The following is an 18,856-nucleotide window of genomic DNA, read 5'->3' as shown; positions in this document are numbered from 1 at the left end:
CTGCTGTGAGGTGTGTGGTGAGCCCTTACACTGGCGGTGTCTGCAGTGAGGTGTGTGGTGAGCCCTTATACTGGCGGTGTCTCCAGGGAGGTGTGTGGTGAGCCCTTACACTGGCGGTGTCTGCAGTGAGGTGTGTGGTGAGCCCTTACACTGGTGGTGTCTGCAGTGAGGTGTGTGGTGAGCCCTTACACTGGCGGTGTCTGCAGTGAGGTGTGTGGTGAGCCCTTACACTGGCGGTGTCTGCAGTGAGGTGTGTGGTGAGCCCTTACACTGGCGGTGTCTGCAGTGAGGTGTGTGGTGAGCCCTTACACTGGCGGTGTCTGCAGTGAGGTGTGTGGTGAGCCCTTACACTGGCGGTGTCTGCAGTGAGGTGTGTGGTGAGCCCTTACACTGGCGGTGTCTGCAGTGAGGTGTGTGGTGAGCCCTTACACTGGCGGTGTCTGCATTGAGGTGTGTGGTGAGCCCTTACACTGGCGGTGTCTGCAGTGAGATGTGTGGTGGGCCCTTACAATGGCGGTGTCTGCAGTGAGGTGTGTGGTGAGCCCTTACACTGGCGGTGTCTGCAGTGAGGTGTGTGGTGAATCCTTACACTGGCGGTGTCTGCAGTGAGGTGTGTGGTGAGTCCTTACACTGGCGGTGTCTGCAGTGAGGTGTGTGGTGAGCCCTTACACTGGCGGTGTTTGCAGTGAGGTGTGTGGTGAGTCCTTACACTGGCGGTGTCTGCAGTGAGGTGTGTGGTGAGCCCTTACACTGGCGGTGTCTGCAGTGAGGTGTGTGGTGAGTCCTTACACTGGCAGTGTCTGCAGTGATGTGTGTGGTGAGTCCTTACACTGGCGGTGTCTGCAGTGAGGTGTGTGGTGAGCCCTTACACTGGCAGTGTCTGCAGTGAGGTGTGTGGTGAGCCCTTACACTGGCGGTGTCTGCAGTGAGGTGTGTGGTGAGCCCTTACACTGGCGATGTCTGCAGTGAGGTGTGTGGTGAGCCCTTACACTGGCGGTGTCTGCAGTGAGGTGTGTGGTGAGCCCTTACACTGGCGGTGTCTGCAGTGAGGTGTGTGGTGAGCCCTTACACTGGCGGTGTCTGCAGTGAGGTGTGTGGTGAGTCCTTACACTGGCGGTGTCTGCAGTGAGGTGTGTGGTGAGCCCTTACACTGGCGGTGTCTGCAGTGAGGTGTGTGGTGAGCCCTTACACTGGAGGTGTCTGCAGTGAGGTGTGTGGTGAGCCCTTACACTGGAGGTGTCTGCAGTGAGGTGTGTGGTGAGCCCTTACACTGGCGGTGTCTGCAGTGAGGTGTGTGGTGAGTCCTTACACTGGCGGTGTCTGCAGTGAGGTGTGTGGTGAGTCCTTACACTGGCGGTGTCTGCAGTGAGGTGTGTGGTGGGCCCTTACACTGGCGGTGTCTGCAGTGAGGTGTGTGGTGAGCCCTTACACTGGCGGTGTCTGCAGTGAGGTGTGTGGTGAGTCCTTACACTGGCGGTGTCTGCAGTGAGGTGTGTGGTGGGCCCTTACACTGGCGGTGTCTGCAGTGAGGTGTTTGGTGAGTCCTTACACTGGCGGTGTCTGCAGTGAGGTGTGTGGTGGGCCCTTACACTGGCGGTGTCTGCAGTGAGGTGTGTGGTGAGTCCTTACACTGGCGGTGTCTGCAGTGAGGTGTGTGGTGAGTCCTTACACTGGCGGTGTCTGCAGTGAGGTGTGTGGTGGGCCCTTACACTGGAGGTGTCTGCAGTGAGGTGTGTGGTGAGCCCTTACACTGGCGGTGTCTGCAGTGAGGTGTGTGGTGAGCCCTTACACTGGAGGTGTCTGCAGTGAGGTGTGTGGTGAGCCCTTACACTGGAGGTGTCTGCAGTGAGGTGTGTGGTGAGCCCTTACACTGGCGGTGTCTGCAGTGAGGTGTGTGGTGAGCCCTTACACTGGAGGTGTCTGCAGTGAGGTGTGTGGTGAGCCCTTACACTGGCGGTGTCTGCAGTGAGGTGTGTGGTGAGCCCTTACACTGGCGGTGTCTGCAGTGAGGTGTGTGGTGAGCCCTTACACTGGCGGTGTCTGCAGTGAGGTGTGTGGTGAGCCCTTACACTGGAGGTGTCTGCAGTGAGGTGTGTGGTGAGCCCTTACACTGGAGGTGTCTGCAGTGAGGTGTGTGGTGAGCCCTTACACTGGCGGTGTCTGCAGTGAGGTGTGTGGTGAGCCCTTACACTGGCGGTGTCTGCAGTGAGGTGTGTGGTGAGCCCTTACACTGTCGGTGTCTGCAGTGAGGTGTGTGGTGAGCCCTTACACTGGCGGTGTCTGCAGTGAGGTGTGTGGTGAGCCCTTACACTGGAGGTGTCTGCAATGAGGTGTGTGGTGAGCCCTTACACTGGCGGTGTCTGCAGTGAGGTGTGTGGTGAGCCCTTACACTGGCGGTGTCTGCAGTGAGGTGTGTGGTGAGCCCTTACACTGGAGGTGTCTGCAGTGAGGTGTGTGGTGAGCCCTTACACTGGCGGTGTCTGCAGTGAGGTGTGTGGTGAGCCCTTACACTGGCGGTGTCTGCAGTGAGGTGTGTGGTGAGCCCTTACACTGGCGGTGTCTGCAGTGAGGTGTGTGGTGAGCCCTTACACTGGAGGTGTCTGCAGTGAGGTGTGTGGTGAGCCCTTACACTGGAGGTGTCTGCAGTGAGGTGTGTGGTGAGCCCTTACACTGGCGGTGTCTGCAGTGAGGTGTGTGGTGAGCCCTTACACTGGCGGTGTCTGCAGTGAGGTGTGTGGTGAGCCCTTACACTGGAGGTGTCTGCAGTGAGGTGTGTGGTGAGCCCTTACAGTGGCGGTGTCTGCAGTGAGGTGTGTGGTGAGCCCTTACACTGGCGGTGTCTGCAGTGAGGTGTGTGGTGAGCCCTTACACTGGCGGTGTCTGCAGTGAGGTGTGTGGTGAGCCCTTACACTGTCGGTGTCTGCAGTGAGGTGTGTGGTGCGCCCTTACACTGGAGGTGTCTGCAGTGAGGTGTGTGGTGAGCCCTTACACTGGCGGTGTCTGCAGTGAGGTGTGTGGTGAGCCCTTACACTGGCGGTGTCTGCAGTGAGGTGTGTGGTGAGCCCTTACACTGGAGGTGTCTGCAGTGAGGTGTGTGGTGAGCCCTTACACTGGCGGTGTCTGCAGTGAGGTGTGTGGTGAGCCCTTACACTGGCGGTGTCTGCAGTGAGGTGTGTGGTGAGCCCTTACACTGGCGGTGTCTGCAGTGAGGTGTGTGGTGAGCCCTTACACTGGCGGTGTCTGCAGTGAGGTGTGTGGTGAGCCCTTACACTGGCGGTGTCTGCAGTGAGGTGTGTGGTGAGCCCTTACACTGGAGGTGTCTGCAGTGAGGTGTGTGGTGAGCCCTTACACTGGCGGTGTTTGCAGTGAGGTGTGTGGTGAGCCCTTACACTGGAGGTGTCTGCAGTGAGGTGTGTGGTGAGCCCTTACACTGGCGGTGTCTGCAGTGAGGTGTGTGGTGAGTCCTTACACTGGCGGTGTCTGCAGTGAGGTGTGTGGTGGGCCCTTACACTGGCGGTGTCTGCAGTGAGGTGTGTGGTGAGCCCTTACACTGGCGGTGTCTGCAGTGAGGTGTGTGGTGAGTCCTTACACTGGCGGTGTCTGCAGTGAGGTGTGTGGTGGGCCCTTACACTGGCGGTGTCTGCAGTGAGGTGTGTGGTGAGTCCTTACACTGGCGGTGTCTGCAGTGAGGTGTGTGGTGAGTCCTTACACTGGCGGTGTCTGCAGTGAGGTGTGTGGTGAGTCCTTACACTGGCGGTGTCTGCCGTGAGGTGTGTGGTGAGTCCTTACACTGGCGGTGTCTGCAGTGAGGTGTGTGGTGGGCCCTTACACTGGCGGTGTCTGCAGTGAGGTGTGTGGTGAGTCCTTACACTGGCGGTGTCTGCAGTGAGGTGTGTGGTGAGCCCTTACACTGGCGGTGTCTGCAGTGAGGTGTGTGGTGAGCCCTTACACTGGCGGTGTCTGCAGTGAGGTGTGTGGTGAGTCCTTACACTGGCGGTGTCTGCAGTGAGGTGTGTGGTGAGTCCTTACACTGGCGGTGTCTGCAGTGAGGTGTGTGGTGAGCCCTTACACTGGAGGTGTCTGCAGTGAGGTGTGTGGTGAGCCCTTACACTGGCGGTGTCTGCAGTGAGGTGTGTGGTGAGCCCTTACACTGGAGGTGTCTGCAGTGAGGTGTGTGGTGAGCCCTTACACTGGCGGTGTCTGCAGTGAGGTGTGTGGTGAGTCCTTACACTGGCGGTGTCTGCAGTGAGGTGTGTGGTGGGCCCTTACACTGGCGGTGTCTGCAGTGAGGTGTGTGGTGAGCCCTTACACTGGCGGTGTCTGCAGTGAGGTGTGTGGTGAGTCCTTACACTGGCGGTGTCTGCAGTGAGGTGTGTGGTGGGCCCTTACACTGGCGGTGTCTGCAGTGAGGTGTGTGGTGAGTCCTTACACTGGCGGTGTCTGCAGTGAGGTGTGTGGTGAGTCCTTACACTGGCGGTGTCTGCAGTGAGGTGTGTGGTGAGTCCTTACACTGGCGGTGTCTGCCGTGAGGTGTGTGGTGAGTCCTTACACTGGCGGTGTCTGCAGTGAGGTGTGTGGTGGGCCCTTACACTGGCGGTGTCTGCAGTGAGGTGTGTGGTGAGTCCTTACACTGGCGGTGTCTGCAGTGAGGTGTGTGGTGAGCCCTTACACTGGCGGTGTCTGCAGTGAGGTGTGTGGTGAGCCCTTACACTGGCGGTGTCTGCAGTGAGGTGTGTGGTGAGTCCTTACACTGGCGGTGTCTGCAGTGAGGTGTGTGGTGAGCCCTTACACTGGCGGTGTCTGCAGTGAGGTGTGTGGTGAGTCCTTACACTGGCGGTGTCTGCAGTGAGGTGTGTGGTGAGCCCTTACACTGGCGGTGTCTGCAGTGAGGTGTGTGGTGAGCCCTTACACTGGCGGTGTCTGCAGTGAGGTGTGTGGTGAGTCCTTACACTGGCGGTGTCTGCAGTGAGGTGTGTGGTGAGCCCTTACACTGGCGGTGTCTGCAGTGAGGTGTGTGGTGAGCCCTTACACTGGCGGTGTCTGCAGTGAGGTGTGTGGTGAGCCCTTACACTGGCGGTGTCTGCAGTGAGGTGTGTGGTGAGCCCTTACACTGGAGGTGTCTGCAGTGAGGTGTGTGGTGAGCCCTTACACTGGAGGTGTCTGCAGTGAGGTGTGTGGTGAGCCCTTACACTGTCGGTGTCTGCAGTGAGGTGTGTGGTGAGCCCTTACACTGGCGGTGTCTGCAGTGAGGTGTGTGGTGAGCCCTTACACTGGCGGTGTCTGCAGTGAGGTGTGTGGTGAGCCCTTACACTGGCGGTGTCTGCAGTGAGGTGTGTGGTGAGCCCTTACACTGGCGGTGTCTGCAGTGAGGTGTGTGGTGAGCCCTTACACTGGCGGTGTCTGCAGTGAGGTGTGTGGTGGGCCCTTACACTGGCGGTGTCTGCAGTGAGGTGTGTGGTGAGTCCTTACACTGGCGGTGTCTGCAGTGAGGTGTGTGGTGAGCCCTTACACTGGCGGTGTCTGCAGTGAGGTGTGTGGTGAGCCCTTACACTGGCGGTGTCTGCAGTGAGGTGTGTGGTGAGTCCTTACACTGGCGGTGTCTGCAGTGAGGTGTGTGGTGAGCCCTTACACTGGCGGTGTCTGCAGTGAGGTGTGTGGTGAGTCCTTACACTGGCGGTGTCTGCAGTGAGGTGTGTGGTGAGCCCTTACACTGGCGGTGTCTGCAGTGAGGTGTGTGGTGAGCCCTTACACTGGCGGTGTCTGCAGTGAGGTGTGTGGTGAGTCCTTACACTGGCGGTGTCTGCAGTGAGGTGTGTGGTGAGCCCTTACACTGGCGGTGTCTGCAGTGAGGTGTGTGGTGAGCCCTTACACTGGCGGTGTCTGCAGTGAGGTGTGTGGTGAGCCCTTACACTGGCGGTGTCTGCAGTGAGGTGTGTGGTGAGCCCTTACACTGGAGGTGTCTGCAGTGAGGTGTGTGGTGAGCCCTTACACTGGAGGTGTCTGCAGTGAGGTGTGTGGTGAGCCCTTACACTGTCGGTGTCTGCAGTGAGGTGTGTGGTGAGCCCTTACACTGGCGGTGTCTGCAGTGAGGTGTGTGGTGAGCCCTTACACTGGCGGTGTCTGCAGTGAGGTGTGTGGTGAGCCCTTACACTGGAGGTGTCTGCAGTGAGGTGTGTGGTGAGCCCTTACACTGGCGGTGTCTGCAGTGAGGTGTGTGGTGAGCCCTTACGCTGGCGGTGTCTGCAGTGAGGTGTGTGGTGGGCCCTTACACTGGCGGTGTCTGCAGTGAGGTGTGTGGTGAGCCCTTACACTGGCGGTGTCTGCAGTGAGGTGTGTGGTGGGCCCTTACACTGGTGGTGTCTGCAGTGAGGTGTGTGGTGAGCCCTTACACTGGCGGTGTCTGCAGTGAGGTGTGTGGTGAGCCCTTACACTGGCGGTGTCTGCAGTGATGTCGGAAAGATATATATCTTTGCTGGCCAGTAGATACCGTAGTAGAATATTCAGAATCAGTGGTTTATACCTTTTAAAGGCTAAGATGGTAACACATTGCAAGCTTTCGAGACTACACAGGTCTCTTCGTCAGGCTAGACTGAAAAGGTATCAACCACTGAGGACCTACAGTGATGTCAGCCTCATTCCTGAGCACATTTCTGACATTCCTCACTCCTGTCTACAGAGCCGTGTCACTATCTCCTGCTGGGACTACAATTCCCGGCGTGCCCCGCGGCGGTGCTGTCGACACGTGGTGCCGTTTAGGGGCGGCACCGTGACGTCACTCTCCTGCATTCCCTGTGTCAGGCTGGAGCTGTCGGCCAGTGTCAGGGAGCAGGCGGCCGGCTCTTCCGGGGGAGCTCACTGCCCAGGTACGTACCCGTCTGTGCCCGTCGTTATCGCCACTCTGCTCCCCGGACTGGGCCTGCGGTGTGTGTGGCAGGTCGCTGCCTCCATGTGGACGTGGCTGTGCCCGTCTGGGATGATGCTGCTCCCTGCTGGGTCCTCCCTTTGTTTACCAGGCTGTGTGTGCCAGCTGTGACCAGTGACCCCGCGGGTGGGTGTGCCTGGTATCGGGGGGGCAGCATGTCCTCTCCTGTCTGCACTGAGCACCAGGGCTCTGCCCAGGAAAGCACAACTTATTTCACCAAACTTTCATCATTTTCTGAGTCTGTGCCACTTTCTTGCCACCCGAGCCCCCCGACTCAGCTCTGTTGAGACCCGAGCCCCCCCCGGCGCAGCTTTGTTGAGACCCGAGCCCCCCCCCCCGGCGCAGCTCTGTTGAGACCCGAGCCCCCCCCCCCGGCGCAGCTCTGTTGAGACCCGAGCCCCCCCCCCCCCGGCGCAGTTCTGTTGAGACCCGAGCCCCCCCCCCGGCGCAGTTCTGTTGAGACCCGAGCCCCCCCCCCGGCGCAGTTCTGTTGAGACCCGAGCCCCCCCCCCGGCGCAGTTCTGTTGAGACCCGAGCCCCCCCCCCCGGCGCAGTTCTGTTGAGACCCGAGCCCCCCCCCCCCGGCGCAGTTCTGTTGAGACCCGAGCCCCCCCCGGCGCAGCTCTGTTGAGACCCGAGCCCCCCCCCGGCGCAGCTCTGTTGAGACCCGAGCCCCCCCCCGGCGCAGCTCTGTTGAGACCCGAGCCCCCCCCCGGCGCAGCTCTGTTGAGACCCGAGCCCCCCCCCGGCGCAGCTCTGTTGAGACCCGAGCCCCCCCCCGGCGCAGCTCTGTTGAGACCCGAGCCCCCCCCCGGCGCAGCTCTGTTGAGACCCGAGCCCCCCCCCGGCGCAGCTCTGTTGAGACCCGAGCCCCCCCCCGGCGCAGCTCTGTTGAGACCCGAGCCCCCCCCCGGCGCAGCTCTGTTGAGACCCGAGCCCCCCCCCGGCGCAGCTCTGTTGAGACCCGAGCCCCCCCCCGGCGCAGCTCTGTTGAGACCCGAGCCCCCCCCCCGGCGCAGCTCTGTTGAGACCCGAGCCCCCCCCCGGCGCAGCTCTGTTGAGACCCGAGCCCCCCCCCGGCGCAGCTCTGTTGAGACCCGAGCCCCCCCCCGGCGCAGCTCTGTTGAGACCCGAGCCCCCCCCCGGCGCAGCTCTGTTGAGACCCGAGCCCCCCCCCGGCGCAGCTCTGTTGAGACCCGAGCCCCCCCCCGGCGCAGCTCTGTTGAGACCCGAGCCCCCCCCCGGCGCAGCTCTGTTGAGACCCGAGCCCCCCCCCCGGCGCAGCTCTGTTGAGACCCGAGCCCCCCCCCCGGCGCAGCTCTGTTGAGACCCGAGCCCCCCCCCCGGCGCAGCTCTGTTGAGACCCGAGCCCCCCCCCCGGCGCAGCTCTGTTGAGACCCGAGCCCCCCCCCGGCGCAGCTCTGTTGAGACCCGAGCCCCCCCCCGGCGCAGCTCTGTTGAGACCCGAGCCCCCCCCCGGCGCAGCTCTGTTGAGACCCGAGCCCCCCCCCGGCGCAGCTCTGTTGAGACCCGAGCCCCCCAACCCCCCCCCCCCCCGGCGCAGCTCTGTTGAGACCCGAGCCCCCCCGGCGCAGCTCTGTTGAGACCCGAGCCCCCCCCGGCGCAGCTCTGTTGAGACCCGAGCCCCCCCCCCGGCGCAGCTCTGTTGAGACCCGAGCCCCCCCCCGGCGCAGTTCTATTGAGACCCGAGCCCCCCCCCCCCGGCGCAGCTCTGTTGCAATCCGACACTGCTTTTTTCCAAACTGTGCTCCCCCAACGTCACACTGTTGCAAACCAACACAGCATTTTTACAACCTGAGCCCCTGTGATGCAGCTTTGTTGCGACCCGAGCCCCACCCAGTGCCGCTTTGTTGCATTGCGAGCCTACCCACCGGCATTACTTCACTCTATTGCAACCAGAGCCCCTCAGCGACTGCTTTGGTTAGACCTGAACCTTAATGCCACTTTGTTGTGACCTGAGCCCCCAGACATTACTTCACCCTTTTGTAACATGACCCCCACACACACCCACACACACACACACACACACACACACACACACACACGGCAGGCACAATGCCCATCGCTTCTGGCACTTATGTAATGCTCATTCATCTGCATTATGTCACCCTGTTGCCAGGCACAGCTATAGCAGCATCGAACCTCAACTTTTTTTTTCCAATTTTCTTACGTAATTTGTTTCTTTCTGGGAAAACTGGTTGACAACCAGTATCACCGCAATCACAACTTCCATTCAGGTTGTCAGACAGCTTTGGCTGTGCACTGACGCGGAACCAGGATTTGCCATGGAGAAGTGTCAAATAGCTGTGTGGTCATTATAGCCACTCTATATAGTAAGACGAGGGGCTCCCCAGCACCCACCAATTAGCCCCCCAATATATTGGGGCCCCCGTTCTTACTACTAAGTGGACATATTTGGTGGGATCATCTGTGGACACGGGTCATGTGTGTCACCCTCTTGCTGCCCCCTAGTTGTGGGTACAGCGGGTGTGTAGCTCTACCAACCCGATATCGGCAAACATGATACGGTCATTGTATAATGAAAAGCTCTGGAACTTCTGACTTACTGTTGTGTCTGTCTATGGTGGCGGCACGCGTCATGGGCAGATTGGGTTTATTGCGCGAGACGGCACATAGTTGTCGTTGTTTTGTTGTTTACTTTCTCTCCTAATTCCACTCTCACAATTTTCATTCTGTAAAACTGAAGACTTTAGACTGGTCCTGCTTGTATCGTTGAACGTTTGCTACAGTGTATCGGTGTGGACAGCCCTACCCAAACTAATCAGATCGGTGGAAATAGAAAATGTTTCTTTTCCCAGGAACTCAGAGCTGAGAACCAATTCTCAACACTGACGCAGCATCCCAAAACTGAGGATTTGGATGTAGGAGAACTTTCCCGTTCACTGGCATCAAGCAGTAACCTTGAAAACAGTGAAGAATTCCAAAAGAAAGTCTTCTAGATAGTTGCAAAACTTTTCACTATACAGTAATCAACTTGGATAACTCTTACTAGCTGCTAATGCTTTGTTCCTGGTGGGATCTGCTACTCTTGGATGTTTTTACTTAGGGGGTCACCCAATGATGTGTTGCATTGTGCCCCTTTGGGGGGGGGGTAACTATTCTGTCTGTATCCCCACCAACATTGTGGCATTGGCTGTTGTATCTGTCCGGCGCTGAATGTAGCTGGTTTTACTCATGTTACAATCACTTGTGATACTTATGTGTCTTTTATTTAAAGTGGTATCACACCATAAACATCTGGTGGGTGCAGGGAGCCAAATCAATGGCACTCCCACTGCTACTTGGACCCAGATTAACCTAAAAAAAAGTGTCTGTCTACTTCTACGGTAGGAACATTTCTTTTTGCTTGTGTTTTGTGTTATTAATAATGTTTGCAACCATTGCCGGCTGCAGAATGAGTTATCTGAATGTCCATCAGTGAGCTTGTTCCAACAGTGATGAGGAGTTCGTAAGGCTGCATCAAACGTCCATGCAAATCGATCCAAACACGCACTGGTCTGGAACGTCTTTTTTTTTTTTTTTTTTATTAAAGTACAAAACATACAAAGATATTACAGTTTTTTCAAAACAAAGCAATTTCTCCAAAACAAGAAAGCGGACTAAAATCACCAAAACAGAAAGATCTTAAAACTAAAAGTCAAGAGTCCCAATAGACCAGAGTCCAAAAAACTTTCCAGCTTAAGGAACCCCCAGCAAGGAAAAACAAAACTAACACACATCCATCCACACTGACACTTTCCCTCTTAAAAAAGAACAAAAACTGTCCCAGTCGCCCAAAAATACAAAAAAAAGGCCCCCTTGGCCATAGCTCACCTGCCTGTCTAGCAACACTGCAAAACACACCTTTCCTTTTTTTTTTTTTTTTTTTTTTTACCCCACAGCGCAACAAACTTAGGGCATGAACTTATGGACCTTATCACTGCACACCAATTTATTTTACCAGGTCCATGAACAGTTTATCATGCTCCTCCTTTTTTTTTTTTTTTTCTCTCAAGGCAGGGTTCCCCAACTCCAGTCCTCAATAGCCACCAACAGGTCAGGTTTTCAGGATTTCCCTTAACATTGCAAAAGTGAGATCTGCTCACCTGTACAGGCAATACTTGCACCACCTGGGCGATACTATGGAAATCCTTAAAACCTGACCTGTTGGTGGCTACTGAGGACTGGAGTTGGGGAACACTGCCTTAGGGGTCCATTTGTCCTTGGCAAAGTATTTTCTCTTTTTATTTTTCCAGGATGTCCATTCCCATCCAAACCCCCCCCCCCCCCCCCAACAATGATGCTACCATGAAGAACAGCCAAAAATATACACACCTTCCCCGGCAAAACCAAACCTAGTAACCATTATCCCATACATTCGCTCATTCCTCAACCACGAAACCACAAAAACACTAGTGCATGCTCTTATCTCCCGCCTCGACTACTGCAGCCTCCTACTCTCTGGCCTCCCCTCTAGCACGCTGGCTCCGCTCCAGTCCATCCTACACTCTGCTGCCTGACTAATCCACCTGTCTCCCTGCTATTCCCCAGCCTCCCCCCTATGCCAGGCCCTTCACTGGCTTCCTATTGCCCTGAGGCTCAAATTCAAAACCCTAACCATAACATACAAAGCCATCCTCAACCTGTCTCCTCCATACATCTGTGACATGGTCTCTAGGTACCTACCAGCACGCAACCTTCGAACCTCTCAAGATCTCCTTCTCTACTCCCCTCTTATCTCTTCTTCCCACAACCGCATACAAGACTTCTCCTGTGCTTCCCCCATACTCTGGAACTCTCTGCCGCAACACATCAGACTCGCCATCAACGGAAATCTTCAAGAAGAACCTGAAGACCCACCTGTTCCGACAAGCCTACAGCCTGCAATGATCCTCGGTCTACTGAACCACCGCACAGCCAGCTCTACCCTCTCCTACTGTATCCTCACCCATCCCTATAGACTGTGAGCCCTCGCGGGCAGGGTCCCTCTCCTTATGTACTTGTGTGTCCCTTGTCTTACACATGTTTATTGTACTTGTCTATATTTCCCCTCTTCACATGTAAAGCGCCATGGAATAAATGGCGCTATATAAATGTATAATAATAATAACATTATCATTATAATACATCACAATTCATTAGAATTCATCATTATCAACATCATCAGCATCATTACATATCAAAATCCAAACCTCTGTCAGAGCCAAGTTTGGCACCTGCAAGCCCAATATCCATTTTTCTTGTCTACAAAACAAAAAACTATTTGTGCCACACAACAGCCCAATACCAGGTAGCTGGAGTTTTAAGAGGCTTTAACCCTGACTACACACACAAAAACACCCTGTGCCTCTCTAACTAAAGCTGTCCCTTATAAAAGCTGACCCTATCTATCCCTACCTGCCCCTTACTATCCCTCCTCTACCTAATTTACCAAACTACCTATCTGCTACCCCTAGACTGACCCTCCCTGTCTGCCCCTATACATCTATATGACCCTAACACACCCACGCACTGGTCTGGACTCTCCCGACCTGAGCATCGCAGCCTCATAGACAAATACGAAGCTGTCACACTTGGGTCCGTGCTTGGACCGATTCGCACTGGCGTCTGATGCATCCTTCACTCAGATCTGTGTTTTGGAGCTCTGCTCAGCTGTTTTATGACCACTGATCACAATGGGAAACAGCCTGTCCAATGAAACCCAATTGCAAAAAAATGATTTTTAGCCCCAAAAATATTCATCTAAAAATAAAATAAAATTGACTCCCAAAAAGTGGACAGACCCCTTTAAGTGCAGTTTTGCTATTCCCCCGTTCTGTTGCTGGAACCCTAGTACTCCTGTAGGACAAGGGGCATGGTCACCTGAGGCCGCAGGGCCAGTTACTAGGCACCCGCAGCACCCTCGCTCTTGCATTGCTTAGCACACGCAGTACCTGCATACCCCGCGCAGTCCCCAGTCAGTTCGTATAATTGGTACATTTGTTTCCTTTTTAAAGGTACAGTACCCATTTGACATTGTAAGTAATGTTTGAGTGTAACGATGATGGTGACGGTGACTATTCTTGCACGTGTTGACCTGACTGTTGCCTCCAGCGAAATGGATAGAAAGTCTTAAATGCACTAATCCAGTGAGGCACATGGTCACTATGCCGCACATGGTACCTGGCCGCTCTGTTCACGGCCGTGTGGCACCTGCTTCGAGGGTTTATTCTGACTCCCTTTCACCTCTCAGATCGTTGGTGTCTCAGTTTTAAAATGCACGTCAATAGAAAAAAAAAAGGAATGGATGTCTGTAAACTGCGTTGGGATAAATCTGTGTCCTGCTCCGCAGCAAAAGCGCTTACATAAGTACTTGAAAAAATGATATTTGAAGGAACCCTGCATTGTTCACCCCCGAAAGGTTGATCCCAATATTTAGGCTGGGGCTGGCCTGCATGGCAAAGTTGGCCGTCACACAGTTCTCACGGCTACAGATCGCTCTGTGCGGCTACTACGTTGCTGCATAATGCAAGTGCGGACCGCGATCACAGCAAGGAAGTTGCTGAAAGGCAGAACTGGTTGGATATCTTGCTTGTTGCGGTACCTTGCGGGTTGGTTGTTGGTTGGTGACTTGTGAAGCTATCAAAATAGGGTGAGGGTCTGAGTTGTCGGATCCCCAATATTCATGGGAACAGGGCTCAGAATTCCCACTTTGGCCAGCATTTGTGGCCCCTTTATTTATGGTCTGTGGCCCTGTCAACAGTCCTAGGAGCGGCCGCTGCCCAACTTCAAAGGATTATTCAGTATCTGATAGTTTGGATGGGCCATTTTTGTGACCACCTACTATGAGAACTATTGGACTTCTAGAGTCTGCCACAAGATGCACATGTAGGCCATCACTCAACTGATCGGCGGTGATGCCGCGTGTCAGAACCCCTCTGATACGATATGGGTTTCTGGTTCCATTCACTGCCGGAGCTGAAAACAGCTGATCTGTCATTGTCATCTGATGCTAATGACCTATACTAAGGACAGGTCATCGATATCCAACTCCTGGACTATAATCTGGGTTATAAACCTTTCTATGATCGGTTGATAATCCAAAACCTCTGTTAATTATCAAAGGTTCTAGATTATCAGCCGATCATAGAAAAGTCTGACACTAACTCAGAAGGGAAATATTCACTCATCCCTGTTTTGGCCTGCAGTGCTTATCTTCCCCCCTACCCGCTCAGGCCTGCTGGGCCCCCAGACCTTGCTCTGGCCTGCTGCCTTGCTTCTTACCCCTCCGCTCTGGCCTTTCGTGCTTCTCCCCCCTCTGCCCTTGCCTGCTGCGCTTCTCTCCCTCCCCCCACCCCTCTGCTCTGGCCTGCTGCTCCTTTCTTCACCCCCACCACTCTGGTCCGCCGTGCTTCTCTCCCCCCCCCCCCCCCCCCCCACCCCAGCTCTGGCTGCTGCCCCCCCCTCTAGCTCTGGCCTACTATGCGTCTCAGCCCCCCTTCCTGCCCTGGCCTAAAGCTCCTTACTTCGCCCCCACCACTCTGTTCTGCCGCGCTTTTCAAAAGCCCCCCAACCTCCCCCCTCCCACCCTGGTCTGCTGTGCTTCTCTGCCTCCCCCACCCCCGCTGTGGCCTGCTGCATGCCTCTCCCCCCCGCCACTCTGACCTGCTGCGCCTCTCACTGCTCTGGCCTGCTGCTCCTTTCTTCGTGCCCACCACTCTGGTCTGTCGCGCTTCTCTTCCTTCTCCCCCTCAGCTCTGGCCTGCTGCGGCCCTCACTGCTCTGGCCTGCTGCTCCTTTCTTGCCCCCCCACTCACCACCACTCTGGTCTGCCGTGCCTCTCCAAGCACCCCCCCCCGCTCTGGCCTGCTGCTCCTTTCGTCGTCCCCATCACTCTGGTCTGCTGCACTTCTTCCCCCCAAACCCCCCCCCCCAAACTGACCTGCTGTGCTGCTGTAACCACTCCCCTGCTATATCTAGATATTGTGAGCTTGTTATATAGTTTTTTTCCTCTCTGTATGGCAGGCCCTAACTGTGGTGGCTTAGGTGGGCTGTTGGTCCTGTGACCTCTTCCCGGTCGCCTTTCATTTTTGTCATTCTGCCATCCAGTGTGTGTTTAGCGCCAGTGCAGCCGCCCCTGGCATACACTATTACAGGAGCTAAATATACACACGAGCGCCGGCATCTAATGGTGTGAGGGTCGCTGCGCCCATTATAAAGGTTGGCGGTAGTAGCTCTATACTGCTGGGTCTTTTGGCCATGTACCCATCGCCCCGTCTCTCTGACTGCAGCATAGCGTTGCCAGAAGAGAGAGATCTAGACCCAAAGACATGAAGGCTGCCAGTATCCATGCTACTGCCAGCCTGCATCCACAGCAGACCCTGACAGCAGCACAAGTCCCGTCCAAGCTGCTGTCCTCAAAAGAAAGATACTTTTTTTTGGGGTCCGAATCTAAAAAAAAAATAAAAAAATTCAGCATTATTTTTTATATCCCATGTCAATGCAAACGTCCTCTGTTATTCCTCCTGGAAATGTATGAATGGACATCTGACATGAGGAAAAATGGAGGATTATCTTTTTGGCAGAGTAAAGAAAAAAATCTGCCGAATTGTCTCTTTCGCCAGGAGTGCAGTTTTTGCTAATGAAGAATATAGTGAAAATTGCTGTAGTTTCTGCTGCAGAGCTGGGTTGTCTGATGCCACAAATAGTGAAGAGTTCTGCCATTTACAAAATGTTTGCTTGCTGGCAGGTTCCTGATCACATGCAGCGGCTGAAAACCTCAACGTTTTTCATCAGCTGTATCTAGTATAATATATCCAGGAACTTTTCTGAGTCTCAGCCCATTTTTTTTTTTTTTTGTAGGAGGTTTTATCAAGTGCATTCTACCGGTACTATAGGTGCTGGAACTTCCTTTTCCTTTCCAACATGGATTACTCCTGACTGTGTCAAATGACTTGCCTATCCAGAGCTGAAAGTATAGGCTGGTATGCCTGTATACAGTGTGACCGACAGGAAAGCAGGGACACAGAGTTAGACCCTCCTGACAGTTCCAGGTAAATGTCGGGGTGGGGTGTACAGGCAGTCCTCTGTCTCTCCAATTTGGAAGAATGTTTCAGGCTGAAAATGTAACTTTGGGTAAAATATGTTTCGATTTTGTTTTTGCATTGGCCATCAGATGAACCTCAGCCCATGTACACTGGGCGATTACCGTTCCCGATGATAGCGCAGAGTAAAGAGGCCGTCAGTCACCTGAAAAAGTAGCAAAATGCTCACTCGTTGGGTGAAACGATTTTTAAGCGTGCTCAAAAATCGTCATTCTCGGCAGCAGATCATCCTGTGTAAACGGGCTACCGAGAACTATGATGATCAGTCTGGGCTGTCAGAATAAACAGTCCCTGCGCTTTTAAGTATCTAATTGAAATATTCTGTGGACAATCCCTTTAAATGAGCAAGTTGTGCAGCGAACATGGAAAAGGAGCCCCGACTTTTGGCAACAAGCTCCAGTTCTGGAAGGTCGTCATCAGGTCTGTGTCTGACATTGGATGTTTTTTTCCTGAGTCAACAAGTAAATAGCCTTGATAATGAAGGGGGCTGACCGTCTGCTCCTTTCTATAAGTGAGCCAGCCCCCTCCTCTGTCACAGCCTATTAGTAGAGAAGGGGGATCGGCATTGCTCAACCTTACAAGGACCTTTTTTTTTTTTTCGCTGGGCAACCCCTTTCATAGAGCCATAACCTTGTCGCTGCTGGATTACTACACCCATCATGCTCACAACAAACCGCTGGGGCTTGGCTGCCGTCGGTCTCCGTTTATTGCAGGTTTGGCAGCAGTTATTGGTGGGATGCCTCCCTCTGTATCTGTAGTCGCTGCCTTTGAACTTTTATGGTTTGTAAGTAATATAATGTCTGATATTAGGATCGGCCGTGACTCCCATCCTCCTCCAGATGGCTTGTGCGTCCTCATAAAGTTATCATCCGTGGCCGACATTGCACTCAATGAACGCTGGTCACACATGCGTATTTGGAGGATTTCCGGTCTCTGGATCAATGGGTTTTTCAGCAGACAGACCCCCCCAGTGACCAATGTATTACTTATCCTGTAAGGAGGCTTTAAATGTTGCTTATACCATAACCCTTTAATGACAAAAGTGTCATATGTGATGTACATCACAGTCGGGTTTCAGTTCCCGCACCCTGACGTACATTTTCGTCATTTAAGATCAGGAGCAGTAACTTAGTTGTAGATCCTGACCGTTTAAATGCACTGTCATTGGTGATGGCAACATTTAAAGGGTTATTTTCATCTTCATAGATGGATATTGTCAGACAGAGCTTGTAAAAATAATTACTTTTGCATTTTACGGCCTGTTAAAATTTGCAGCCGTTCTTGAGATATTAACACTTTTTTCTTTTGTTTACAACTCGTTGCCTAGGAGACCGACCACTGCTGCTTTCTAGCTTGTAAGCACTGCCCTGAAACTGGCCGGGGTTAGGAGGTAACGGAGAGAACCAGCGATCCCGGCCAGCGTCAAAACAGCGCTTACAGGCACAACAGAGAAGAATTGGTAAGCGCTGCCCATGTTCTACCATGTAGCAGCGGTGGTCGGTCTCCAAGGCAACAAGCTCCTATAAAGAAAAGTGTTAATATTTTAAGAGTTGCTAAAAATTTTAATAAACAGTGAATTGTAAAACTGTTTGTATCTGCAAGCCCTATCTGATAATGCCCATCTATAAAGATGGAAATAGCGATTTTAAGTTTTTATTGATTTTTCTCCTCCACTTCCACACTGCTGCCAACTGGAGTCACAAAAATAAACTTCCGAAAACTTTTTTTTTTCTCTCCCCCAATACTCCACTTTATCAATATCAAAACTAATCAATAAAGTATACGCACCCCAAACTTACAGGAGAAAAATACAACTACAAAAAGGCCAAAACATTCGCTGAAAAATAAGAACCTTACAGCGTATGGAGGGCGGCGATGAAAAAGTGATAGAGATTGGGTCCACGGCCCTGGTGCCAAAGCCCCAGGCTTCTGCAAGTCTCTACACTGTGTGCAGAATTATTAGGCAAATGAGTATTTTGATCACATCACCCTTTTTATACATGTTGTCCTACTCCAAGCTGTATAGTGTTGAAAGCCAACTGCCAATTATGTAAATCAGGTGATTTGCATCTCTGTAATGAGGAGGGGTGTGGTCTAATGAAATCAACACCCTATATAAGGTGTGCTTAATGATTAGGCAACTTCCTTTCCTTTGGCAAAATGGGTCAGAAGAGAGATTTGATGGACTCTGAAAAGTCAAAAATTGTGAGATGTCTTGCAGAGGGATGCAGCAGTCTTGAAATTGACAAACTTTTGAAGCGTGATCACCGAACAATCAAGCATTTCATGGCAAATATCCAACAGGGTCGCAAGAAGCTTGTTGATAAAAAAAGGCGCAAAATAACTGCCCATGAATTGAGGAAAATCAAGCGTCAAGCTGCCAAGATGCCATTTGCCACCAGTTTTGCCATATTTCAGAGCTGCAACGTTACTGGAGTATCAAGAAGCACAAGGTGTGCCATACTCAGGGACATGGCCAAGGTAAGGAAGGCTGAAAAGCGACCACCTTTCAACAAGAAACATAAGATAAAACGTCAAGACTGGGCCAAGAAATCTCTCAAGACTGATTTTTCTAAGGTTTTATGGACTGATGAAAAGAGTGACTCTTGATGGGCCAGATGGATGGCCCGAGGCTGGATCAGTAACGGGCAGAGAGCTCCACTCCGACTCAGACGCCAGCAAGGTGGAGGTGGGGTACTGGTATGGGCTGGTATCATCAAAGATGAACTTGTGGGACCTTTTCGGGTTGAGGATGGAGTGAAGCTCAACTCCCAGACCTACTGCCAGTTTCTGGGAGACACCTTCAAGCAGTGGTACAGGAAGAAGTCGG

At 53.6% G+C, this 18,856-nt stretch overlaps 1 protein-coding gene across 3 annotated transcripts in view; it reads left to right on the top strand.

Annotated features, from left to right (window-relative positions):
* The first annotated feature begins 6,686 nt into the window (after window positions 1–6,686).
* CTIF (cap binding complex dependent translation initiation factor) overlaps window positions 6,687–18,856 on the top strand; it is a 191,546-nt gene continuing 179,376 nt past the window's right edge. The window contains exon 1 of one of the 3 annotated variants that reach the window (XM_073584751.1): window positions 6,687–6,863. The gene's annotated coding sequence lies outside the window, so the exon portion shown is untranslated. The remainder of the gene's footprint in view (window positions 6,864–18,856) is intronic. The other 2 variants (XM_073584749.1, XM_073584750.1) reach the window with 2 other exon arrangements.

Source organism: Dendrobates tinctorius, unplaced genomic scaffold, assembly GCF_039654945.1.
Source record: "Dendrobates tinctorius isolate UK_male_01 unplaced genomic scaffold, ASM3965494v1 ptg000085l, whole genome shotgun sequence".
Lineage (NCBI taxonomy): Eukaryota > Metazoa > Chordata > Amphibia > Anura > Dendrobatidae > Dendrobates > Dendrobates tinctorius.
This window is presented reverse-complemented; position numbering and strand designations above follow the sequence as displayed.